This window comes from Halichoeres trimaculatus, unplaced genomic scaffold, assembly GCF_033239565.1.
Source record: "Halichoeres trimaculatus isolate MK-OKI-2021-1 unplaced genomic scaffold, fHalTri1.1 fHalTri1_scaffold_12, whole genome shotgun sequence".
Taxonomy (NCBI): domain Eukaryota; kingdom Metazoa; phylum Chordata; class Actinopteri; order Labriformes; family Labridae; genus Halichoeres; species Halichoeres trimaculatus.
The window spans coordinates 24,303,248-24,330,903 of NW_027437190.1; the positions used below are offsets into that span (position 1 = coordinate 24,303,248).

A 27,656-nucleotide genomic window follows, 5' to 3' on the forward strand; every position below is an offset into this window, starting at 1 on the left:
ATTTTTATGTCCGCAATTACGAGGACAGAGCAGTAACTACGACTCCGGCACAGATAACAAAGATATATTTAGTTGTAAATAATATTGACTGTACCTTTGTTTAAAGCTGGAATCAATACTTCTTAAAGTGTGTCCATTTTTCATTTAGCCGCGTCATGTCTGTGCGGAGGAGGGGCAGAGAGATGAATGGGTGGATTCTCTAATTCCCCCTGTTGCAGTTATCATAATTGTTGAACAACCACGGTTTTTAAAGATCGGGCTCGAGGAGAGGCAGGCCACACAAAGAAAGTTAATAGATTTGGAAAATTGAGATAGATTGCACAGCAGCCGTTTTTGGAATGTTCCATCGGCGTGGCAGGCAGATGGACAAATATGATCCGGGGATGAGGAGGTGGAGGTGGAGGTGGGGTAGGGGTTCACTGCAGCGCACAAACGCGGGTCGACGGAGATTGCATCCTGACAAATAAAGGTGTTAGTGTTTACCCTTTCCGTGCAGTGTGTGTAACTTATCATCTGGAGCCCAATAGCCGGATGCATCACAGTGTGAGGCCCGCATCAGCTGTAGAGCAGATGAGTCGGCTGATGAATCCTCCCTGAAAGGCCGCAGTGAAGCAGCAGTAGTTCCTCTCTTGAGGCACCAGGGGGAAATGGATAGCTGTGGAAAGGGTGCTTCAGGGAAAAGGCGAGCTCAGGAAATGCCTCTTTCTCAGAAGTTTGTTAGAAGTATGACGTGGAAAAAGCCTGTGGTCTGGATTGAATATAGAAAATATCTTTTATGTCCTGTTGTAAAGCACTATACCACCTCCTCCATCATAAACAGTGTTGTTCCAGCAGATAGTGCTCCCCCTGTGAGACCTCTGACCCTTTCATTTGTCTGCTGACGACAGCTTTTAGAACCTCCTAAAGGATATTTTACAGCAGTGATTTATCCAGAGAGAAGCCTGCATTTGTTTCATCCGTTCTGATACCGGTCATTGTTTTCACATTTGGTGCATTCAGGCTTTTCTCTGCTCCTCAGAAATCTTCCCCCGTATCCAATTTTCGCCTTTCTCATCTCCAATTTTCCCTAATATTTAGATGATTATGGTATGATGCTTTCCTTTCCTCCTTTCAGTGTTCCACAAATTTTTCTCTCCTGCTCCTATTTTTCCGCTCCTCCTCTCAGATTCTGACATACAGATACATGATGCCAATGTTGTAGAGTGAAATAATGTTTAATCAGTGCAGATATGAATAAACTGAGATGGCTGAGTGTCGGCTGCAAATCATCCACAAATCGAAACATAAATCCTTACATTTATTTAGCCTTCCCTTCCCCAAAAACCAAACAGCAAAAACATTTTCAATCTGCTCTCTTTGACAGACAGTTGGTAGGGCTTTAGGTTGCAGTCTGAGGATTAAATTACCTCATATTGAATCTTATAAAAGTGCAGTAGAGGGGATTTTCTTTTTGTGATGTAATTTGAGCCGTCCAATTTTCTGTGTATTTACTGTCTATATTTTTGTCAATTTGGCAGAGGAACACATCTTGTGCGTTGGCGCTGGGTGTCACCGGTGTCGTCGCGCTACGGTGGTTTTGGTGTTGGCTGGCCTCGTAGGTCAGTGTGTGGGAAGAGATGGTGGCTCTGCAGGGCTTTGCAGCGGCTCTTGGCCTGTCCCTTTGGGCTCTGGCAGGCCCACATCCACTCCTCTTATTCATGAAGGGGTCAACACACGGGTCAAAACACACCGTTTGACTCCCCGCAACACACTGGTGTGTGTGGGAGTAGATGAAACTGGGTATTTTGTGGGTCTTTGGTAAGCTTCAGCTGGTAGCGGCTCTTACTTCTCTCCCTCTCAAGTCAAAATGTGCCTAAAAGCATGGCTCACACAAAGGACGGAGCAAGAAAACTCCATTAAATTGTGTTGCATTGAGTGCTGAGAGTGGGCTGCTGAGTTACACACAAAGAGATGGAAAGACGCTGTTTATTCCCTATTAGTATCACCACATTGACAGGTTGGTCAAGGGGTAAGGAAGATTTCTCTCTCCCTCAACCACCTCTAATGCTAGCACTGAGAAACGACGCTGCTCAGGACTAATGTGTTCCCCACAAAGCTGACTGCTGTCGTAGTGACTCCCGGAGTGGATCTCTTGACCACGGCCTCCCTCCTTCTCTCATCCCACTGTAACCTCTTGCTCCCTCTGTCTCTTTAGAGGAGGGATAGAGATGTGGAGGGCGAGGGAGACTGACAGTGTGTGCTCCCCTGCTCAGTAAATATGAACTGCACCCAGCAGACAGACTCATTCATCACAGGGGAAAGAGAGGGGGAAAGGGGGTGTAGAGGCAGGGTGGAGGGAAATAGAAAAGACTGAGAGAAATGTCCAAAAGACAGAGAGAGTGAGGGAGGGAGGAAGAGGAGGAAGAAGAGAGGTGGGAGGAATAGGAAGCAGATGGAAAGAGGATGAGAGAAAGGAAAGTGTTCTGGGCAAAACGAGTGGGAGCAAAAGATAACAGGCTGGATAGGGAGGGAAAGTCCTGAATGATTGAAGGATAAATAAAGGATAGCGGATGTGCATGAGGAGGAAAAACCTCAAGCATTGGAAGCCTGATTTAATATCTGAGGACATTTTATATCATCACCGAGAGATTCAGTTTTGTCAAAGCTGGCTCTAAGCGTCGTTGTGCGAGAGCAACATTAGTTTTGCTGCCCTGCAGAGACTTGTTGCTTATAACATTTTGACTTTTGATTTCAGCGCTTTATTTTATGTGCTTTGATCCAGAGATCGGCTGCATTTTCAGACATATTTGAGTTCAAGTGTGATTCAGTGATAAGGTGTGAAAATGTTATAGTTATTAAAACTCTCCTGTTGTTTAAACAAAGAGCTACCACAAGTCAGTATTTTATGTTTTTGTCAATAATTGACATGAATTGATAAACCCAATGAGGTATTAAATGACTTCTGAAAGCTTGGCTTCTTAATTTCCACTATGGCTCCATTTTTAATTACAATTTTAGTTTCAGAAACTCAAACAACAGTTAAAGGGTATTTGTAGGAGACTGTTTACAGCCACTGAATTTGGTGTTTTCGTTCATGTTCTGAAACTCAGTAGTCCATCCATCAAATAAGGGTTCACAACCTCTGCCCAAACAAAAACCCCAAAACTGTTTGACTGTTTAATGTTCATCACATTCTTTTTACATTATTTGCTTGTGATAACAACAAGAAGTAACTGTCCTCTGTAGTTATAATCATTTAAAGAATTTTTTTGTTTGTTTGTTTTTTTTTAAAATAAATTTGACATTTTAGATACAGCTGTTTGACTTTTAAGCAGGCCTTCTGTGTTCCAGAGGGCAAAGCCTGCATACCACAGATTAGGAATTGGGTAGTAGAGCTCTGTAGAACAAAATAAGTGAATGAATTCACTTGCAACAGTTGAAGCAATCTTATATGCTTAAAGTACAATTTCTGAGTTGCCAAGGTAACTGAAAGAATGAAGGTTGAAGTTGAAGTTTATTTGAAACCTATCCCTTAACCCCCCCCCCCCCCCCCCCCCCCCAAAAAAAAAAAATAAAATAAAATAAAAAAATAAAATAAAATAAATAAATAAAATTAAATTAAAAAAATAAAACTCAATAAATAATAATAAAAAAAAAATAAATTAAATAATAAAATAAATAAATTAAAAAAGATTATAAAATAAGTGCAAAGTAAAAACAATTCTGATTCATTGTTGTCAACAATTTGGCAATAAGTGCATCATAACATGATCACACTAATTCACATTTTCAATAGTCTATTTCAAGACCAATTTATTCTTGTACAGTCTTTTTTGCCTTACCAATGCTCCACATATTTTTACATTTTTAGCAAAAGAATTCCACAAATTCACTTCTTTTACTGACAGACAAAGAGATTTGACATTTATTTGCATCTTTGCTTTATGAAAAATAAATGTTCCCCTCAGATTGTACAGACCGTCTCTCAATACAAACAACTTCTGGATACTTTCTGGTAATTGACTGGTTTTAGTCTGTACCAGGTCGTGTAATATTACGTTAAGTAAATTATTCTTTTGGTCATTTCAGAAGTTTTAGGTGATGAAAATATGGGTCACGATAAGAGTAATCCTTTGCCATGTGCAATTTATTGACTTTAACAGTGTACAGCTTTTCTAGCCGGCTCAGTCACAAAAAACACAAACGGTACCCCACATTAACAGTTTAACTGTCCCATTTGTTTCCTTTTTTACATATTTTAACCAAAAAGTGACCGAATTCCTGAAAAACAGAAGATGTGTTTTTGAGGCATCCTTCAGTGGTAGTTTCGAAAACTAAAGCAGCAGCCGGCAGCGATGTACAAGATGTATTTGATTACTGAGATACGTACAGAAGTTATTGTGTATTGATTATTGGTCACCCCCGGTGGCAAGCAAATAAATCTAGCTTTTGTCATCCTCAGTCCAAGAAATCAGTCATAAAGACTGACATCAAAACTTGAACATACTTGGAGATATGTCAGTCCTTTTCTCAAATTGAAGCCGAACTTGATTCCTGTGTTGTATTGCCAGATACTTTGTAAATAATATGTTTTGAGACGCGAACCCTTGATACACCACTGCTTTGAAATGTTCTTACTGCAGCATATCAAACAATTCAAATACACGCCATACCAGCATGCGACATCTAAAAAGATTTCTTGAAAATCTCAAAATCCTTTGCCCTTTCCGGTCCATGTCTTCAATTTCCAACAACTTCCCCCTCTTCACTCCCACCAAAACCTCCTCCTCTCCCTCCTTTTCCACTTCGCAGAAAGACAGGAGAGAGGGAAGATGATGTGTGACAGATGCCATATTTCGACTTTCTGTCAGGGAGATTAATATTGACACAGTGTTTCTTACCAGGGGCTTCTTGGCTGTGTGTGTTGGGCTTTGATTTCATTATCCTCTGCTCAGCCACTTTTTTCTTAAGAATCAGACAATAACAGATGTGGCGACTGAAATAGAGACACTGATATTGGAGGGGCTGAGTGAACAAGTCAGATTGCCGGGTGGGTCAGCCATCAGTCCTGTTTGCTGTGGAAGTGTAAACCCCCCAAGGATACCCAGAGCCCAGTGACCCTTCAGTTTTATCAACCTCAAGAGAAGCATGGGCTGTGAGCTGCTGTACATTAAACTGTAGTTATTTACCAATGTTCTTTATTTCCTTGTTGTTCTTGACCTTACAACATTTCAGAAATTCTTCTGATTTTAACTCAACTTTTGTTTCGATGAAAAAAAAAATATCTTACAATAATGATTCATAGACCCTCTTCAAAATATAGAATTTGAAAGATTATAAAAAGCTCTTTTATAAAATCTGATAACTTTTAAACAGAAAAAAATATGACAACACTTAAAATGAATTTATTTAAAGGTCTCGTGAGGAGTTTTTAGCTGGTATTATTACTATAGACTGTAAAAAAAAATTGACGTCATTTTTCTTGAAGTGAGGTCGCCACAAAAACTGCTCCCCCTGATGGCTGGCTGTAGTATAGGTCATAAAGACCAGCTGTCCGGTCATTCCAGATGGGCTGTGGTCAAACTCTAAAAAAATAATACACCTCGTAGAAATTATTTCTCAAATGTTGTGGTGATTCGAAGATATTATTGCGCTACCTTGTGTTAAAATTCTCTTTTTTCTGAAGAGCTTTGTTTTCATTAGTTGTAAGAAGTTAAAAACTAGGTTTTACATCACGTTTAGTGATGATTAACAACTGCTGTGCTAGTGTATTTTTTTCAGGGAGAGTGAAATATGTCAGGAAGATGAGCCACGAAGTGATTAGACTCCCAAAAGAAAAAAATATATATTATTTTTGTCACCCGGCTGCACTCCCATTCTCCCTTCACTGCGCAGACTCTGGCTGCACAACTGCTACCAATGGCTGTGCCCTTGATGGGGTATTTTGGCTTCAAAACCGTACAATGGTAAATGGTGGAGCCACGCTGTCCACTCTATATACAGTCTATAATTATGACTGACTGGAATCACTGTGGAAGTATTTTTGTGACTTAAACCAGCAGACAAGACCACCAACAAGAAAAGTGACCATTTCTATCAGGTTATTTTTAAGGGCTGAAACCATTAGCAGTTCTTCTACGTTTTTTTAGACCAGGTGATAAGCTTCACCCTGCAGATAAAGGGATTTTTTACATGTTCCCAAGAGTCTCCAAATAATATGTTTGAGGTTGAGATTAGTGTAAGAAACCATGCCAGTGATAAGACCTGACTGGACCTTTAATGAGATATTGATAGTTCACTTGTTCAGCTGTGATTGGGTGATTCTGTTTTGGTCACTAAGTTTTTAAACAGTCAAGTATTCCTGGACCATAACCTAATGAAGATCAAAAAGCATCATTGACAGGTTGATCCCTTCGTCCTATTCTCAACATCAAATTTGTCTTTAGATTTGCAGATATCCTGGGACTTTTGTCTGAAGCCACAGTGATTAAATTCACAGCTTATCAATGATTGGAAATGTCAGAACCAAAGATCCACTCTGTTGGACCAACCACTGCTAGATGGTCACTGCTTTTGCTCTTTTCCTGAAACTCATTACAAGCTTTTAATACTAAAATTAAATACTGCAAATAAAGGGGCTTTATCAATATGCCCTATTAACATTGTGTTGGCATACTCACCTGAGGATGATGACCTGAACGGCAACATGTGGTGTCAGTGACGCCACCCATCAGTTTCTGGAGTAGTGTCAGAAATGTTGCATCAGTGTAGCTTATCGTCAACTAAATCACAAGTAAAGCGATAGTTCAAAGGTGGGCATTTGGCGTCAAACCATGTCTTCAAGTTGAGTTAGTGATTTTAACGCGTAGTAACTGCAGGCTCTATAAAATATATTTCTTGTATTCCTTAGATTGTGCAGGATCTGTCATTTTTAAACTGGTCTGGTTGAGTTTGGAGACAAGTTTTCATTATGCATTCATTCCTCTTGTAGATATCCCAAAGTTCTGACTTCCTTAATCTTTCCTCCCTTCCTTGTCTTCACGTTCCTGTAGGGCCTTATAGACTCAGGCTTGAGCAGACCAAAATATAATCAGATTGATCCAAATCTAATTCCTTTCTTGATTTTTATCAATCTACAAGTAGTACCATGTCTGCGAGCCAAAGCTCAACGGCCTTCATCTCTAACTTGTAAGCCTCTGAGAACTTTCTGCCGCTTACTGAAACATTTCTGAGGTGGATACAAAAGATGGATCCTACAGCTTCCTGATTTTGTAATTTCAAAGCGTGGGGCTTGCTGTTAGTGGGAGGATAAAATCAATAGGCCTCCCTGGAGAGGAGTAGGTATAGCTTGTAGTCCTATGATATGAGAGAGGATCTGAAACAGGAAACACAGTGGATGGAGGAGGAAATAGGGAGGAGCGAAGCAGCTTCAGTGCATAAACAAATAGAAGGCAAAGCAGGAGAGATAATGCAAGAAGGAGACAAGAGACCGATGGGGGAAACAGTTGTCGCCAGAGACTTTTATTGACTTTTTCCCCCCTCCTCTGTCCACGTGACTACCAGATAAATTCACACAGAGAGAGGGAAGGGTAGTGAGGGGAGAGAGAGAAATGAGAAAATAAATTACTCTGGAAAGATATGACGATAGGCTACACGCGGCTTTAAATCTAAAAGGGAATTCGCGACACACTCGACCAATTTGTCACTGTGCTTTTTGCCTCTTTTCATTTCTTTTTTGGTACTTTTCCCCCCTATTATTTTTCACCCCCTCAATACCCCGATGCCCCTAATTTACCCCACTTTTCCTGTGCAGGCCTGTCCAATTCTTCTTCACTCCATGTTTTCCAAATTTATTCTTCAGGATCCAGGAATTGTGGAGCTGTCATGAAGAGGATACTGTCGTTCTTTCTTTTCCCCCGTCTGGTTTCTACCTGGCTTAAAGGTGTTTTTCTCATACCCGAGCCTTTATGTGTCTGTTTGTATTTTATGACAAATCCATAAATCCATCCACCTGAGCACCTCTTTCAATAGGTTTCCCTTCATCTTTAACTACAATCACATTTGTGCGTCGTCCTCCTCCCCTGGCTTCTCCTCCTCTTCCTGCAAACATTGGTCTATCAAAATCTGAGAGAAAGGAGGAAATGAGATGCATCGTAAAAAAAAGAATGAGCAGGCTCACGGTAAAGGATGTCTAGAAAAGAGGTGGAAGAATGGAATGGAAAAGAGAAAAGAAAGAAAATGCAGACTTAAAGTATACCCCCCTCTCTTTTATTTAATTTAGACGCCAGGCGAAAATCGATCCTGCCATTCGATACGCAATCCGAATCAAGGCGAATTAAGCGGGCGGAAATTAACTCTGAAAATATTTTTGATGGAGTGGCTTGTAGTCTCTCGGCCAAATGGACTGCAAAGTGGAACAAATGACAGGGGCCTAGTGGTGGAGACAGCGCCGCTCCATCTTCCATTAGGCCGTAATGGGATAGGTCCAGCCCCCTAGCTCGACTCGGCTGCATTAATCAAAACAGCCGCTATATGAAGATTTATGGTTCTCCACTCCAGCGAAGCCGGAGCCGGAGCCAGTTCTCGGTGTGTATGTTTGAAGGAGGGGGTCGGGAGTCCACCCCCCTCCCAACTCAGCCTCCTTCTCTCTCCCTCCTTCTCTTTTTCTCTCTTCCTCTCTCCATCCATCCTATAGTCTTTGCACCTACCTGTGGGCCTGTACACAACATGCGTGTCTTGCTTTGCACACACACACGCTCACCTTTAATCCAGGGACTGTGTAATCGCATCCTGTCATTTTTTGTCACCAGGCGTGACAAGCCCTGATTCTTATGTTGAGTGGGTAATATACCAGTGAAAGCTGGTCTATATCCTTATGAGTATGGATAGTTAGACAAGCGTTCAGTTAAGTGATGTGGTTGGAAATAAAACAGGATCAGTATGACCTTCAGAGGACACAGAACAAACAATATTGAAAAAGTCAGATAAACCTTTAAAAATTCTGTCTTTAATAATTTATATTTCTTATGATTTAATTTCTCTAAGGTTAATGCTTTATAATGTTTTTGTACAAAAATGCATAAACTCTGGGTTTGTCCTCCAAAAATATCTTAAGTCTGGTTATATGTTGTGATGTGTTTTGTAGTTTTTCAGGACCAACGAGAGCAACTTCTCCTAAATCTCTGAGCTGTATGGTCCTCCTGTTGTCACCTCTTATCCACCCAACATAACAACCAGCGGACAACCAAAATGGGCATCCTCTGGCGTTCAGTGGTGAGACTTTAGATTACAGCCGTGTATTGCTGCAGCTCCTCTCTCCATGGCAGCCTATTAGGAGTGTATAGCCGGGGAGCGGGCCTGCTGCTGTGACGAGCCAAAGGGACAGACAGGGGGAGACAGTGTGACGGAGAAGAGTGTGGCGGCTCGAGTAGATTGGTGCTGGGATCCATCCAAAAAACTTCAGCCAAGTTTTGATGAGATGAGACTGATCGGACCCACTGCTAAGAGACCCTGTTTTACTTTCTTTCTCTTTCTTTTTGTGTGTGAGTGTGTTTCTACCACAGGGTGAGGATGGATGAACTCTTCCCAATAGATGGATCGCAACTCCATCTATTCACACCCACAACTCCCTATTACCTAACTTTCACAGCTCTTTCCTATCCTCCTTTCCCTTAACCCCTGTATCTCTTCAGTGTTTTCCCCATTATTTGTGTCCCCTCTCTTTCTTCTCCATCTGGCTCCCTATCTTATTCCACTTCACTCTTTATATTCCCCCATTCCCCATCCACCGGCCTCTTACTCTCCCATGCGGATAAGCAAGCCAGCATGGAGACATCTCTATATCCATCTATCTATCTCTACTTTCCGTTTGCCCTCCCTCTTTTCCCCTTTCTCTTTCTTCTCCCTCTTTTCTGCGCAAGCAAAGGGGAAGCTCGCTGCCAGTTTGAGTCTACAAAAGGGTTTATTTAAATTAGAAACGCTTCAATCTCCTCACCCCCTCCTCCTCCTCACTCTCTCTCCCCCTCATCCGCTTTCTTACCTCTTTCTCTCGACTGAGAGTGACTCCCACCTTTCCTGGCCGGCAGCCTCCAGGGTCCCGTCAATGCCAGGCAACTTTGTTTTGTAGATGGAAGTGGTGGAAAGCAGGGTTGGAAGGAGAGAGGAAACGAGGGAGAAGAAAAGTAGAGGCGGGAGAATGGGAGTTGGAGAGGGGTCAGGGGAGACCTGTTAGTCAGTGTACTTTAGTTCCTTCTTCCTCTCACGGCTCATTCCTCCCAGATTAGGACCTGCAAATGGCTTTGGGGCTACCTTACCTGGCTTTGAATCTTACAATCTTACAGCATCTCAAGTAGACTATTACTTTTAACTTTCATTATCACACCCTCAGATGCATCATGTCTCTAAGATTCCTTTTCCCCTCATTATTGTTTATTTTCTAAACTTTTTAAACTACTTTTTGCACTTTTTTTTCACATTTCTCCTCCACTGTCTCTAATACCAGCAAGGGTCAGTCATCACACCCCATCATCTCATCTGTTAACAATGACCCATCCCCACAATAATCCCACTTTCTTCGCTCCCCCGGCTCTAAATCCCCCAGCCCCCTTACCCCTCCTCCTCACCCATTAACACACAATTATTTGGGGGGGGGCGGACAGGGGCGAAGGGGGAGGAAACGAGGTGTGGAGAACACAGAGAGACTGCCTCCCTAATGGCTGAGTGACACCAGACGAGCTCATAGATCATGGAGATTATTAATACCACTGTTAAACACCCCATTCAAAGGCCGCCACCATCCGCACAGGAAGACACACAACCAGAACGTGCACGCACACAAATCCCCATCATCTCTCATTCCCCGCACACATCTTCATATGAGCTGTCATTCATGGTTGGTGAATCAGCATCAATTTCATTTGAGTCATTTAAACAATGCCGTGTGCTCATTACAGCGCGGGGTTGAGGGGTAGAATCAGATTTACAATTACAACTTTCATTGTCAGTGTGAGCGATTATTCACCAGGTCGTTTCCTTATGACTGGCCTCCTGCAATTTTTCTAATGATGCTAATTCCAGGTTTGATCTGATTATCGTGCATACAGTGAGGTGAGAGATTCCCTGTGACTTACCGGTAATGGCCAGGGAAATACGGCCTTTATATGGCAGAGGAAGGCCATCAACGGAAAGGAGATTGAAAGGCAGGCTGGGAGATTATGTGTGTGCGCGTTTGTGTGTGCGTTTATCAATGACCTGTCCGTTTAACTGTTGGGGTTCTGGGGAGATGGCAGGGGGAGTCAGGCGTCCCTGGAGAGCAGGGTCTGGGGAAATCACACTCTCACTTTCACCAAACAACCTGGAGGCTCCATGGCAGCTGGCAGCAGCCAATACACACACTCCCACTTCGCATATCCTAGTTTATATGCAAAGAGACTCCTAAACACACTGGATCTGTGATATATGGCCTGCATAAGACATCTGAATTCAGTGAGAATCACACATCTACCTCTTCTTGCGTCAATAGCTGCATGATCTGTAAGTCAAATAAGAGAAAAGAAACTAAAAAGAAAACAGGATCTCATCCCTTATTGACCACATTAAAGGCACTTGAACTCCTTTTTTGTTGTTCTGGTGTTAAACATCGTCCCAACTCCCAAAATTTAAAGTTTACTCTTGCAGGAACCAGCCAATAACAAAAGGAGTTGTAGTCAAAGCGGGGGTGTAAAAGCTTACTTTAGTGTTCAACCACTCCATTAGCTGATCTCAGGTCTCCCTGTGAGCGCTGCAATAGTGCCAGCTCATTGATTCCTTAACTAATCACTCTAATTAAAATGCCTTTTATTCATTCAGTGGTTTACATGGCAGCTCGGTACTTGCATTTAAGGTTAAAATGCCCCACAAACAACTCAGAAATTTCTTCCCATAGTTTTAGTTGTTTTCTTTTGGCCAAGGGCTACACTTCTACAGATGTACTCCTCTTTTTCAAAGCAGTAACAGCTTACAGATAGAATAAGCAAGGTACCTGTTTGAGCAAGTTCAAGACCTTCAGCACATGAAGGATGTTGCCTCTAAGCTGGCTGCTTCTTAAAAATACTTTGTCACCTGAGGAAATTGGTTTCCTGTCCATGGTGCATGTTGTTAATCGTTCTCTTTGTCTCTGAATGATTCTGGCAGAAAGAATTTACACCCTCATTATTTGGAGAAATTAGAATGAGGAGTCATTAAATAATTAAAAAATACTGCCAAAGAATTATACGTTGTCTCAAGCTGTCTTGTTTTGATGGATGTCTGTTTATGACTCGTTCCGCCAAGAAATTCCTACAACATTTCTTTCCTGATAATATATCAATTTATCAGCAGAGATTTTTATGTTAATTTCCTCCCTCCGCCCTCTCAAAATAAAGTATCTCTCTCACAAACGATCTCGAACTAATTAAGCAAGCGTTAATTAAAAATTCAAGAGAGGATAAACGTGGTGGGATTGTTATGGAAACGTTGAAGTTAATCAAGCTTTCAAATTATTGATAACATCCTTAGAACAGTGATCGATCGGGAAGACATTAAGTGGCAAAATAAAGCAGCGGCGTTCAGATTTGATGGGTGCTGCGAGCGCGCGTGTGTGCGTAAAGCAATGTGCAAAAACAATTAGGTCCATAATACATAATATTAGTCCGCATGACAAATAGGATATCTTTTATGTCATTCCCAACTCGCGTGTGTGCACGTGCGAGTCTGTGGCTCGTGCGTGCGCTGTAGGGGTAGCATGGATGGGAGGGGGAATCTCTTTATCACACGAACGCCATTAATCAAATGTGTGCGTTCAAATTGCATTGTGGACTCCAAGAGACCGAGATATTGACGTCTGTTGATATGAATATTTCCCCTTCTTTGCGCGGCTTTGCGCCCATTCTCAAAGCAGCGTGCTTTCCAGCGTGTTTACATGTTTGTTCCCTGCCTGCATGTCTGTTTACGCCGGTGTCAGAGCCTGTGTGGCATGTACTTACAAGGCGCTTCATCATCCCACCAGCGATAGGAGCAATTCACCCATAAAGTGGGTCTTTCGCCCATAAATAATATTCAAGTCGCTCTATTGTTAAGTGAAAAGTTGACTGGTGTTTGATTTTTTTTCTCTCTCTTTTTTCTTCTTCTTTTCCACGGCGACCTCGGGTTAGGACTCATACATCACGGGATGACAGCTATAGAAAGGCCCTAAATTAGCAACTAAATCGAATATTGATCAGCTATGTGCGGCCCTGCGAGTCGCGCCTCCTTGCCGTTTTTTCCAGAGAGAAAGAGAGAGAGGGGGGTGTTTCAGGGGAGTGGGGGTGAAAACGAGAGATAGAGGGGGGAAGGAGGGGGAGTGGGGGGCGGTGAAAGGTGCTTCTATCTCTCTTTCTCTCTTTTCGTTCTCTCTTTTCTTTCTCTCTCTGTTTGAGTTTAAGTGTTTGTGTGTGTGTTTTATCGCCTATTGCTTTGGAGTCAGTAAAAGCATCTGACTTGATATTGGATGTGTATTGTTATATATGCAGTTTTTGCATTCACAGCCAAATAAGGCTACAGAGTGATGCTAATCAATACATGTCTCTGGGTGTAAGCAGGCTCCACATCCGTGCGTTTCATGCTTTGGCTGTCCATCCATCTGGGTTACAACCTTCAGATCTGCCCGCTCCTCACTCCTTATTGTTTACATAAAGTTCAAATGAAGTCCCTCATTACCCACTCGCCTATTGGCTCCTCTTTATGGATCATTGACTGTGTTGGCGCTGTTGCATCGACTTCCCCCTTATCCCCGCTGCTGGGACGAGTGGGAGGTCGGCGGCGCGCGCGTGCTCTCGCAGCGGGGACGCGTTTGATGAAACGATCAAGAGGCGCTCTCTCTTCCTCCCGGGAAGTGTTGTGTGTCCGGGGGCGGCGGTGGACCAAGCCAAGGCCGGGGGAGTAGGTGGTCAAGGTTGCGCCGGGTCAGTGAGATTAGCCCCAGCGTGCTCTGTAACAAAGGGCCGGATCGTCAGGTGCCGACGAGTCTGGATCAAAGTATCGGGTGTAGGACAAGTGGGGCGTAAGACAGGGATGAGCTGCGGATTACAGCGGGCTAATTGGAAAGGATGCTTTTAGTCTATTAATGGGGGCCAGGGTGTCTCAGTTGTTGCTGTTTTCGCACAATTTGTCTTAAATTGTGTTCTTTAAGGGGCCATTACCTTGACCCTATTGAATGGTTTGTTTTTAACCATGTTTTTTATGTAAAAGTAGGCTACTAAGAAAACTTTGCTTGAGTGACAAAGCAATACATTTATTTAACATATATACAAGCAATATATATATTTTAAACACAAAATTGTTCTTAAAGTTTTGTTAGTAGCCATGATGACGAAGAAAGACGTGTCTTTAACAGATCTGTTAACTTTAAGTTTGTATTTTGTCTTTTTTAGCTGGTGTTGATAGAGTTTAGGGTCACTTTGTCGGTTAAATGTGGTTGAGGGAAAAGTTAGACATTTCTCTTTTGATGTACAAAGTACAGAAGGAACTAACCCGGTAAAGCAGAAGTATAAATCTATAACAGTTCTTATGAAATTACAACTTCTTTCTTCTTAAAGACTGCCGTGTTTTTAGGTCTGAACAACGATAAGAAAAGTGTAACCTTCACTTCTCTCACAAATAAACTCGTCCTATGAATCACATGTGGTACACTTTTTCTAATGTGTCTTCTTTCTTTATTGGGGTTATTTGAGTCACACTGAGATAAAACTTTAAGTAGCCTACAACCTTCGACGTGGTCTTAATTAGGCCTATGTCAGACTTATAACTCGTTGTTTTGTAACACATTGTTTCTTGTCCTGTAATTCGCTGTCCATGGTCCTGAAGTTGCTGGTCTGATGGCCATCGGCGGATGGATACATGTCCGCTATCCAGAGTGCTGAAAACCCCACGATCTGCAGAATGTATTTTTAGTCAAAGGGGCAAACCGGAGTCACCACAAGCCATACCGATGTCACTCGCATTTAGGCTACATAATAATGCTAGTTTCTGAAGCTATGACATATCAGTGACTGCTAATTGCAAACAGCAAGTTTTTCAACATCAAAACAATCGTTAGTAATCCTGTAGTCGAAAAGGAAGACAGAGTCTTAATTTGAGAGTCAGATGAAGTTTAGTTTGTAGCAGTGACATCGCGCCCCTCCCTCCCTCCCTCACGCGCCTCTCGGGCTACTAGCAGCTCTCTGGAACTCCGCTCGAGGACATTCCGGGAACCATCTGTTTCCGGCAGAGCACCGCGCGCGGGGCATGCAGGAAGCGAGTCTCACAAATTTGCGAGGAAAGGTGGTTGTCTGCCAATGTGCTTGTTGTGAAGTATCGCCCTCCCCCTTCCACTTGAATTCCTTTCTGTCGTGCCGTGCATCCAACAAGAAAAATAAAGTGTTGCAGAAGAGAACGGAACACCAATATAACTCTGCTCGGGAGGAGGGTGTCAAATTAGTGTTCTTTGTAGAGATATATCACCAATGACGGAATACGGGAAACTTGTGGCGCATTTTCAGTTTACCTGTTCCCACCCAACACAATCCCCATTATGAATGACAGCTAGAGCAGGTGCACATTAACTTCTCATGAAAGTGATTATGCGCATGTGAAAGCGAGGGAGTAGGGAGATAGTGTCAAAGTAAACTGGCAGAGAGACAAACTAATCTCCACCTTTCTGATGAGAAGTGCCCAGGGCATTTTCTGTGAAGTGTAATGCTGCAAAGAGAGGATGTGATCTTTCCATCTCCCCATCATTTCTATTTACAGTCCAGTATAAATAAGATACATTTCTTCATCTGGTCTGTTCTTGTTTAATTTTTGACCAACAAACAAGCTTGTTTTTCAGATAGTATCATTAGCTGAATGATACTGCTGGTATGTTTGAGAGTAATCCAGAGATAAGACCCCTTCTTGCTCCCGCTTTATGTGGGCATGCATTCTCCTGTACCCCTGCAAAAGTGCGATGATGGGACCTGCAGGTTTGTCACCTGAGACCAAAGAATCTTCCAAATACTTCACAGAGAGTTGAAAATGTTAACAGGATCAGCACTTAGGGAAGGAGTAAGTTTTTCACTCATATGGGAACATGAAACTTTTTTCACTATCATATATGTTTTTCCTAGTTGCTTTACAGTGTTTTACACTGTTGGACTAGAAACAAGCCCCCTAAAATGTATGTCTTAGATAGATGCTGTTCTCATATTTGACAATGTGATGATTCATCTTATTTTCAAGATGTGAAAGTTATTCACATATTTAACGTAAAAGTGGAGAAATGAAAAGCTGCTGATTAGACGGCAATGAGAGAAAAGGATTCTACTCATAGCTAGTCTCTTAACATTTCATTTAAAGAATTATAAAGTCACAGATACAAACAGTGCTACAAAGGTGCTTTATATTTGACACACTGCCAATTAACAGACCACTTTAGCTATACATCAGGTCTTGCAATCAGGACTGCATCTGGGAGTCAAGTGTATATAAGTAAACAAAACCACAAAATTATGTAATTGCTTTTCTAGGAAATGTGTACAAATATTTAAACAAAAAATTTAATTTAATGTTATGAATGTTAGTCACTAGCTATGCAGAAATTTGTGTTATTGGACAGTTTAAAATTCTAACAAATACTGTAGGAAACCTAATATAACCTTCTCTTTTGTGCTGCAAAGTCTTTGATGATGAAGCAGTAGGTATTTTTCCCTCACCCCCATGTTTATCCATAAGTGTTATGTAGCTTTTTCTTTGCCATATTGTACAGGCTCGGAGAAGAATGTTATCACATTTGGAGAGTGATATTGATTAATGAGAACCTTTTTGTCACACGCCGAGGCTACGGGAGACTGATCACTAAAGATCAAAACAAAAGAGAGAGCCAGGTAAGAGAAAACAGGGCGAAACAATAAGTACAACCAACAATGGTAGATGCAGTGTTGTTAGCCTGAACATGACTGATGAGACAACAAAAAAAGGGGGGAAGACAAAAAAAATGTTGGGAAGTAAAACAGGAAAGTACCATGAAAAAGAGACGGACTGAATTTGGAGAAACAGAGGGATAGAGAGGGGTAAACAAGGGAAAGAGGAAGGAAAGGAGGAATGAGGGATAATTGCATTAGAAAGAAGAGAGGGCCAAAAGGAAGGAAATGATTAGAGGAGAAGGGACTGATATCCGATAGAGAGAAGGAGAGACAGAGGAGGGGATGGGCGGGAGAGGAGGGCTCACTTACCGCCCGCAGTTCAATATATACTGACACTCTCTCTCTGTGTCAATATACAAACACGCTGTGTGTACCTTAGTGTGTGCGTGTGTGCGTGTGTGCTGGTACAGGTCTGTTAATCCTAGTCTAGCTTCAAATGTCCTTCTGCAGTCTCAGAGGAACATTCATGTCAGTCTGACTCATTCATGTGTCACAGTCATCTTGAACTTCAACGTTGCCGTCTCCAGTTTCTGACAGAGTTAAAAAGATCTGAACTTATTAAATTGCTTTTTTATTTATTTCATGTAAACATTAGCTGAGTGCCTTTAACTGTTATACTGAACAATTGTAAATCTTGTCTTGTCTGATCTGCGAGATGCCATCTTGGAAAATTCAAACCACCTTTTATCTTCATCTGTCTGTGTTCCTCTGTTTGGCGTGTTCTTTATCCTTTCACCTTGTATTTATCTTACCTCTGAGTTATACTATCTCGCCGCATATCTCTTGCGCCTCGCCATCTATCAACTGCCTTCTCCTGCTTGTTTTTTACCTCTCTCCCTCCATCCCCGTGCTGCCTCTCTCCAGGCGGCCTACCTTTTGTCATTGACCCCTGCCCTGGGTGTCTGGGCATTGACTGGCTCTCTCCGTGTCACTGGAGCTCCCTGTCAATACTTACCAGGTTTGGCCACCCTCTGCGCTGTGGTCGGAGAGTGGGGGAGAGCAGGAGATACACGAGATGCTCCACAGCACCGGGAGATAAAATAAAAATGAATGAGAAGGAGAGTAAAACAATGGATGGAGAAGAAAATGATGGAGGGAGGCAGTGTGTGAAGCAGCTGGTCAGCAACCTTATAGGGTTGTTACACTTTAGTCGAGCCTTTTTGGTTTTTGACATTTGAAGCTTTATAGTGTATGAGCTCAAGTACAATGTTACACCACCATTAGATTCCCCAGATATCTCCAGCTATCAAATACAATTCTTCAGTTTTAACAATCTCTGTGTCTACCTCTTCTTTTACTTGATTAAACTTTGAGAAAGGAAAGTTGAGACAAAAAGTTTTGGATTGCATTTTACAAAGTTACAGATTTGGGGAATCTCAAGAAAGACTCATTTGCTTGTTTATACCATTCAATTTAACACTTATTTTCATAAAACTTCATTTTAAGATTTTGCTTTCTATAATTCTCAGTGTACATCAGAGCTATTTTTGAGAAATAAACCTACTGTTTCCTGTGTTTTCTTTTCTGGACGCAGTATACACAACCTTTCTGGTTGCATTACAATGTTTCTGTATCTATTAGGTCAATGCACATCAACCATAATTCTTTGAAATACTCTAGCGTTAGTTAATGAGCTATAGGCTTGAGCTACAGTTTTTTTGGCAGGAGCCCTAATTCCGTCAAATAAATGAAATGTCACATTAAAATCAATACAGTCAGGAGTATAACAGCACAGACAGTAAGAAGCCACAGTAACTGCAAAACCTGCACACAAGCCTGACATACGCTTGTTGATAATTCTTGTATCTAACGTCAACACAAATCAATAATAGAAGCTATTTGAAGTGAAACACTCTTTGTTAAACATTAAGAGCACATTTAACTGCGAAACTACAGTAGAGGATGTTTGAAAATTAAATTATCAGGTGTCAAGACTGTTGTAAATAACTAATCAAACTATTTATGTTTTTAGGGCTTGTGTCCACCAAATGCTTATTTTGTGGTTGCACCACCTTTTTTATTCAAAACCCAAGCAGTTTAACATTTCATCAGATGTGTAAAAAGTCTTTTATCAACATTTTTTTGTTGTTGTTTTGATGATTTTGTCTTTGTTTTTTCTTGTTGTTGTTGTTGCTGAGCTCACAGTAGTCCTAGTTACAAAATAGTTTTGGGGCACTGCCATGCTAACCAATGTCACTCTAGCACCTCTGACTTTTAAGATCAGATTTGTCAACAACAATGGTGGATATATACAAACACAGAATAAACTATTCAAAACAGATTTAACAGTTCATTTTAAGGAAAGCAGAAGTACATCAGGACAACTTTGTAGCCTTGCAACAGGAAGCACATGTTCTGAAATTTAGCTTGTGGGTGCTGCCAATGCTCAAAAATGCTGTAAGTGGACAAAGGCCCCGACTTATTTTCAGAATGCACACACTGCCCTTGCCCTTGATTTTTTTTTAACCTTTTATTAGGTTTCTTTCAGTCCCCCAACTATTACAGAACATACTCATTGTCTTAATTTTGTCTGGCCTTTGATCCACTTTGTATCTTAAATCTATATTCAGTTTTGACCAATTGGTTGTGCTCATTTCCTGGGTGAACGTTTTGAAGGGCATTTGGTGTTGACATTTATTTGCTGAAACATACATGTTCATATACATGACAGTTAAAGATATATTGTAAGTCACAGTGGAGACAACATTAACTATGTGATAACTCAGATCATCTCACAGGCCGTGTTAAGAAACATCATTGTGTACATCCTCATCAGGAATTCATACAGTATCATTTATAAACTCAGTATGAGCGTCACTCCCTATTTTACAGTCCACTCCATCTGCAGCGCGCTCAGCCTCCCATTCCCTCTTTCCCTCTTTCCTCTTTACTCTTTTCATTTCCTCTAATCTCTCACTCCCCCTTGCTCTACCTCCATGTCACTTTGATTTCCCTATCCACTGGCCTGTGCGATGTGTGGTGTGTGTGTGTGTGTGTGTGTGTGTGTGTGTGTGTGTGTGTGTGTGTGTGTGTGTGTGTGTGTGTGTGTGTGTGTGTGTGTGCGCCTGTGTGAGGGAGAATGAGAATGTGTGAGCATGTGTGTTATCTGTTAAGAGAGCATGACTTAATTGTGTAAAGCAGTTTCACAATCATTGTAAGTGAATCAGTGGATGTGTCCTTTAGCACATCAGTGTATGTGGCATTGGCATTACATGGAATGTCGCATGTAATCCGCGTACCTTTGAAACAAGCACACATGCTTGCTGTTTTGGTTGCAGGTGTCTCAACGCATTGTCTGCATCTGTTTCAACTATATTTATATGGATATCAGCACAAGGTTTTTCATGCATACGTATATGCTTGTCTAAGTGTATGATCTGTGTAGATTTCATGTGTATGTCTGTTTTTGGAATGTGTGTGTGTGTGTGTGTGTGTGTGTGTGTGTGTGTGTGTGTGTGTGTGTGTTTGCGTTAGTAAATATGTGTTTTTTGCACTGATGTGTGTGCTGAGACGCCTCTGCGTCTGGGCTGCAGCCTGGATGGGCCCGTCTATATGAGAGTAGACAGTGTGCGCGTGGAGAGCAGAGGAGTGAGAAGGACGTAGCGGCAGTTGGGGGGGAGAGGCGGCGCCTGGCCGAGGGGCCCCCCTCTCGTAGACAGTTTGACTGATGACATGCATTAAACAGTTAATCTGTCTGATTGAATGTTTGCTTCCTCCAAATTGAAACATTAAACAACAAGGCGAGAGTGAGAGGGAGGGGAGAGCCCGAAGAGGAGAGCGGGATATGGCTTCATCTATTGCCCAAATCATGCAAAGCATGAGACTGGAATATATAATACTGTCCTGCGAGCTAGAGAGAGGGGGAGCTTGAGGAGGAGAGAGATTGGAAAGGACATAGAGAGGAGTGTGAATGAGGGAAAAGGAAAACAAGTGAAGGAGAGAGATGAGAATGGAAAGGCTCTGGGTAGGTTTAGGGGGTGAGAGGAGAGTAGGAGAGGAGCGTTAGCAGGGAGGAGAGGAAAAGAGAGAAGGGGATCAGTGAGATGTAGAGGATACATGAGAATAGGCCCATAGAGAGAAAGTGCAGAGCCAAAGTTCTCTTTAGCAGACAGTCCAAAAGAGACAAAAAGCAAAGATTAAACAGCCTCAGTTTAAGAGGATTATGTCAGTCTTATAAAGAGAGGATGACTCGAACAATTAATGCTTTTTTGTCTCTTTTGAACCTCACACAGCTTCAGCTGAAATATGCTTCTCTTTATAAATCCTAAACCGGTTGCAAAAGGCATTTTCATCTGGCTATATGTTTCATACAGGAAGAGAGAAAGGTAGTTGTCGCTATTTCCTAACCTGGTTTTACTTCCTGGGGTCATGACCCCTCTCACAGAGCCTGGTACCTCCTTATGTTGTCAGCTCTCCCACTGGGACTGACAAAGAAGGTAAGATGTACCCTTTTAGAGGACGTCATTATGTGTTCATATACAGTGTGCTTTTTCCTTGATGCATTCACACACAAGTCTACATGGTTGTGAGTCCTCAGCCAGAGAGAAAAAAGGCATACATCTTTGATATTTTTATAAGATAAGAATCAACGTTAGGTGTTGATGTTCAGATTACCCAAACACTGTTATAGGTTCTTTTGCATGACTTTCTAATAGGGATGTTCGATTCAATTTTTTCAGACCGATACCAGTACAAGTACTCCCTTTTGAGTACTCATTGGTACCAAGTACCAATTTTTGAAACACAAAATTTCAATTTACAGTGTCAGATAATTTTGAACAAAGACAACACAGTCACTCTGCCATTTAGTCCAAAATAACAACTCTCTCTGAGTTCACAACTTGTTTTTGAAAAAAATAAACTAACAACAACTGTCAGAGTTTTAGTGATTATTTTTGAATAAACTGAAGTGCAAAATACAACAGATGAACTGTTAACTCTCCCCTTGTTCATTCACGTTGTCTGAACAGGACCCGATGCCGGTTGCCGTGGACTTACTTGATGTAACATTTATTTTGCCTTGAGTATCTGATGCTGGTATCGGCAGCCTTCGCAAGTACTAATACCTTAAAAAGGGCTGGTATAGGCCTGATACCCAATACCAATACCAGTACTCACCTATCCCTTTGTTTGTTCTTCGTTTTTTTTTTTTAAATCAAATCTATGTCTACAGTTTTTTTAGCTGACATCAACATGAGCCTAAGCTTGTTCCTATAGGCAAGTTTTTGAGCGATCAAACAGAGACTGCTATGGGGCCCCTGACCTGGCTTTTGGTGAAGTAGACTTCCTGTCTACACAGAGGCTTTTTGCTTTCATTTCCTATGGCAAAGACTCGCTCTGTCTTTGGTCAAAGTTCTTTAAGTGTTTTTGCTCCTTGGTCTGAGCTACAAGGGCAACTACAACTGGACAATCGTGTAAGTTTGAGCCATTTTATAACTAGGATTGAGGATCTGCTTATGATCTTATGCACTTGTTTTACTGCTGAACGCTACTCATTTATAAATTGACGTATTGTTATCAATTATTGTCTATTGTTTCATCTGAACTTTTTCTTTTTCACACAATTTTCCCTCTGCTGTCTTGGCCAGAACTCCCCTGTAAAAGAAACCTTGCATCTAAATTGGAATATTTCTGGTAAAATAAAAATAAAAAAAAAATCATTATTAGCATTGTTCTGAATTGTCATTATCTTTTTCCTTAGGTTGATTGAAACTTGAAAACAACAATTGTTTTCAGAGAAGGATTTTTGAAGCCAAACAAAGAATGCTTATTTAACCTAACTTGTTGTGAACTAAGAAACAGAGGAAGGAACAGAACTGAGGCTAGCCAGAGCCAGCTAGGCACCCACCTGCCAGTCGAGTCGACTACATCCCAAGTCATGCGAATCTATGCATGATTTTTCATCTTGATGTGATCTAAAATTGAGAAATGACCATTAGCTCATAACTGATTTTTGAGTCAAGCTCTCCACATGTTCAGTTTGGCAGTTTATGTTTTGGAGCCTTAGCTTCAAATAGGCATATAAGGAACTACAGTTAACACACACAGGCATGTGTGTCGAGTTCTAACGTCTTCTACTGAGGCGGGGGTAATTTCCAATCTTGTGCGGTCATATTATGTACACATGACTGGACTTTTGAAAAAAAAGTCCTGTGCTACTCTATAAGAGGACTGATGATGAGTTTCCTGCAGAGTTGATAAACCAGGAAGTGGAAAATGTGAACAGCAGATGAAAATGTCAAAATCCTGTCTACTTCATGTGGATGAAATATTTTTAGTCAACACAGATATTAAACTAATCAAACTGGCAGTATCAAGATTGGGAGTCAGAAATAAATATCCGTAAACTGAGATAATATACAAAATAACAACTTGATTGAAATATTGTTTTATATATTTAGGAATGTTTTGGGATTATATATGGCAATCCAAAACCATTCCCGGTGAGAACCAGATTTAAGTTTTAGTTTGATTTATTTTTTTCATTGCCTAGATGACACTATGAGCAGACAGAGAGCAAGACCAGCAGACGGACAGATAAACAATAGGTTTGCTTTTATCAGAGCTGTTGCCACAGAATTGCTGGTAGTAGATTGGGAGAAATTGGGTGACCCCTAGCTGGTAATGTGATATGTCATTTAGCCTTAGCCCGACCTCGTCCCCTCACAGGGTTCACAGCCGTCACCACGCTCAAAATGGGCTTCCCTTCCCTTTGTCTCAAGTGCATATTCTCGTCAGTCAAAATGACCATCATTTTCTCCACCAGCTGATTTTAGTCCAGCTCCAAGACTGAGGTATAATTGCACAAACAGACAGCCACTAGGTCTTGAAGAGCACATAAGCTTAAAGCCACTTTACCACCCAACAGTCAGCAGCCAGAGAGAAGAAAAAAAGACAACAGAGGAAGATGAAAACATTAATGGATAGGTTGCAGGATGGACGGATAAATTGATAGATCTTTTAGAGAAGGTCAAACTTCTGTGCCCACACACGGGACCATCATGAAGAGAAGAGAAATTGATTGCCGCTCACAAAGGCACTGAAATGACTAGAGAAATTATTTTCTGGGCAATGAACATTCTAGGAGGTATGGGGGGAGGTGGGGGGCCGAGAGAAAGTGCAAACCTTTCTCACAGGGAGCAAAATGGCTCAAGCAAACTGCTGTCAAGTGGAGTTGTTGGGGAAAGATCATTGAGTTGATCTTCAAGTAGATCCCCGCCAAGCTGGCTGAATAGTTGTGCATGACTGTGTGGACGTGTCAGTGTGGATACAAATATATCTGCAAGCAGGTTTTGGCACAAACACGACTTAGTTTTGCTAAGACAAAATAATAGCAGTGCCATTTAAAGAAATAAAGCTTTATTTTCAGTTCTCTGTCTAGTTGTAGGGGGACTTTGCCTTATCATGTGCTTCAGTGTCTGGTTAAATTAAGAACAATATAATGTCTAATACAAGGGGACATGTGCGATGCTGCCGGTCCATTATGGGTATTATTCCCAATAGTGCTTTAACAGTCATTTTCATGTGCAACCTAACTTCATGGGCAGTACTAATTTTTCATCATTATCATGTACATTACGCTAATACAAGTTGTTATAATTACATTTGTTATCTGCTCTAATATACCTTTTTTACCTTTCATTATCACAGCCATTGCTACTGCCTGTGTAATTGCTTTCACTTCTTTTGTCCTTTGCCTAATTATGTTCTAAACTTAAATCTACCTCTACTTATATTTCAAGCTTAGTTGCGTAACTCCCCTACACTGTAACAGAATTTTGGAGCAGTCTGCCACCAAGCGATCTCTACCAAAGTTTCCTTCATATCTTAGGAAGGAAAAGAAATAACTCAACCTCAACTTGGCTAACCCCATCATCAGCTTTTGACGGCTGCTTTCTTGCTCTTTATGCAGCTTCACCTGATTGTTTCTCATGCTTTTCTTCAGCTTTAATGTAAAAATATGTTATACAACTTTAAAGATGGATTGTTCTGGCTAACTTAAGTGCTACTAGAAGTTGCACTCGGGCCTAACTACTCAGTTTCAGCCTTGACATGTAAACAAACAAAGTGGAAGTAAGCTGTAGCATTAGCTCATTAAAATCCAATGTTTTATGGAGCTGAAACACACAGTGGTTGAATCTGATCAACAGCTGCTGTTAGACTCTGCTATCGAATGTCATTGCTGGATGTTTGTTAAGACAGTTGCTGTCGCTTGTAGGAGGATCCTCTCTTGAATAAGGACTGACTGACGTGACTTTATGGTTAGTGTGAAATTTCTCTTGCATCACAGCAGCTCCATTCGCTCCACAAACATTAAAGAAAAGATACAAAGATACGTACATTTGATGTACAATTTCAAACACAGAAATGTTTTTATGGCCCCTCGCGTACTTTGATCTTGGATTAGGCTCAATGTTTGATGTTAGGATTGACTGACGTAAGAGAAAAGGGTGCTTCAGTCTGACGTTTTTAAAACTTGGAACCTTGTATCTTAGTTTTTCATGGGAGCAATTTAAATCACCTTTCAGCATGGTTGGAGTCAGAGATGATATTGTTTGCAAGCATCAGTATGTTTTTAATGTGGACTAATTGCATGCCATACAAACTTTTATTTGGGCTGTATAAAAAAAATGGACTTGGTTTGACTAGTTTCACATCTTTCTTGGTCTGTCCCAAACAATACTTTCAGTGCAATATGGTTAAACCTGACTTGTGTGTTCTTCATGGGAAGACTAAGTCTGTACTGTCTGATAGGCTTTGCCATTTAGCTTCATACTATTGAAACAATAAACAAAAGAAAATGTGAGCTTTTAAAGCGTTCAGATCACTGACACCCCCAAGCCAAACTCTGTAACATATTATATTACAAACTAAAACATAGTTATGGATTTACCATTCACTATGGCTTACCTGGAACTTACAAGCACAGCCCACCTATATGTACTGAAGGATGACCAGGGAAGTGTTACCTTTGAGTTTGTGACTCATTCATAGACTGTATAAAATGTGCACATTGCCTCTGCGACTTCACCTGTCTGTTCCTGAAACAGTGAAATGAAGCCAATCCACAGACCCAGCTACACTGGATATGATGTGGGCTTGGTAGCTTCCTTTCTAACAGCTATAGGGCACTCATCAGTCACATGAGCTGAGCTGTAACTCCAATTGGACAATCAGATGGTCCTAATATCTTCTTAACCGCAAAGTTCGTAAAACAATTTGCTGATAGCGAAATTAGAGTTCCAGATCCAAACCGTTTTTTGAACCTTGCTTTTTAAAGCCTTAAAGTCCATTTTTTTGCTTGGTGTGTACATGGTTTTTCGGTCTTTTCCGCAGCCAGCCTCAAGCGGATTCTCGATGAATAGCAACTTTTAACACTTCTGCATAGGCTTCCTTTTTCTGAACCGGATGTTGCCCCGTTCTCGCAAAATATAGTGAACGATTCCATTGAACTCTTCATTATCCTAACTCATTGAGAACGATCTTGTTTACTTGAAGCTCACTCCACTCTTTCTGTTATCATTTTTTCTTTCTGATCGCTGTCACAAAGGCTTCTGTCTTATCCAAAGCATTGCTCTTCAGATTACTCAACCACTGTTGCATTGAACACTGCTACCATCATGGCATAACAACAAACAAACAACACCCAAGAGGCTTTGATTGAATGAGTTTCTCTCACATTTCAAGAGTCCCGGCACTTAAGCATTACACCACGTTACCCTATAAATTACAACAATAATAGATTAATCTGCTTTACTCTTGGGGTTTGTTCTAAATACCCATCAACATGATCATTTGATGAGTGACAATAAGTAATCCTCGTACCCCTGAAGCCTTCTCCTCTCAAACTTTGAACCTATCAATTCCTTTTCAAGATAAACAAATCTTTCACTTCTGCATCCATAACCCATCATCAAAATGAGAAATCTTCCTTTCTCTTGATGACACCCCCACCCAATGCACCACCACCCCTTCTTTTTGATGACAGTGAGGCCCCTTCTTCTTCAGCTCTTCTAATGACACTCAGATTGATAGGGAGGCCTCAACCAGCAGCCCAACAAATGGCCCCACATCAGGACCAGAGGAATGGTGCACAGTGGCAGATATGTAGATTGTGGAGTGCAGACAGAGATGGATCAGGGGGGCTTTTGTGTGAATAAACAGAGTGAGGTTGATTGCTAGCACAGAGAGGGGCCATTACGGCGAATCCGCACGCTAATCATAATGAATCACTTACTTATTAAGCGTTAATTATGGCACGCAAATACATCCCATGCAAGCCAGCAAGCAGGGAGGCAGGCTGCTGTTCTGGGGGGGTTCAAGAGTAGGCGAGGAGGCTACATTAATTTATTCTTATTTATTAATTTCCCTAATTAAAACAACAAGGCTGTGGAATAGAAGTGTTTTCTTTGGGTGAAACAAATGAAGGCCCTGAAAAAGCAATATGAAACCAGGCGTGGCATGGTGTAAACATTAAATCATGTGAAGTGATGGTGCTTGTTCAGCTGTTCATTATTAAAATAGCTTTATCCAATTGTGCTGCCCCCTCTTACCCCCTTTCTTTGTTATTATATCACACAGCAGCCCAACACACACTTGTGCTCTGGTGATTTGGATGGATGGCAGATTTCATCATCATTATTCAGTGAACGGTTTACTTGCAACACCATAATAAGCCACAGTCATCCTTGAACGCATCCTCCTGAAATGCCATAAAATCAGACACAAACGTCATATATTTCC

At 41.4% G+C, this 27,656-nt stretch overlaps 1 protein-coding gene across 3 annotated transcripts in view; it reads left to right on the forward strand.

Annotated features, from left to right (window-relative positions):
• Positions 1 to 27,656, forward strand: part of erfl1 (Ets2 repressor factor like 1) — a 95,284-nt gene that overhangs the window by 2,307 nt on the left and 65,321 nt on the right. The window lies entirely within an intron of this gene.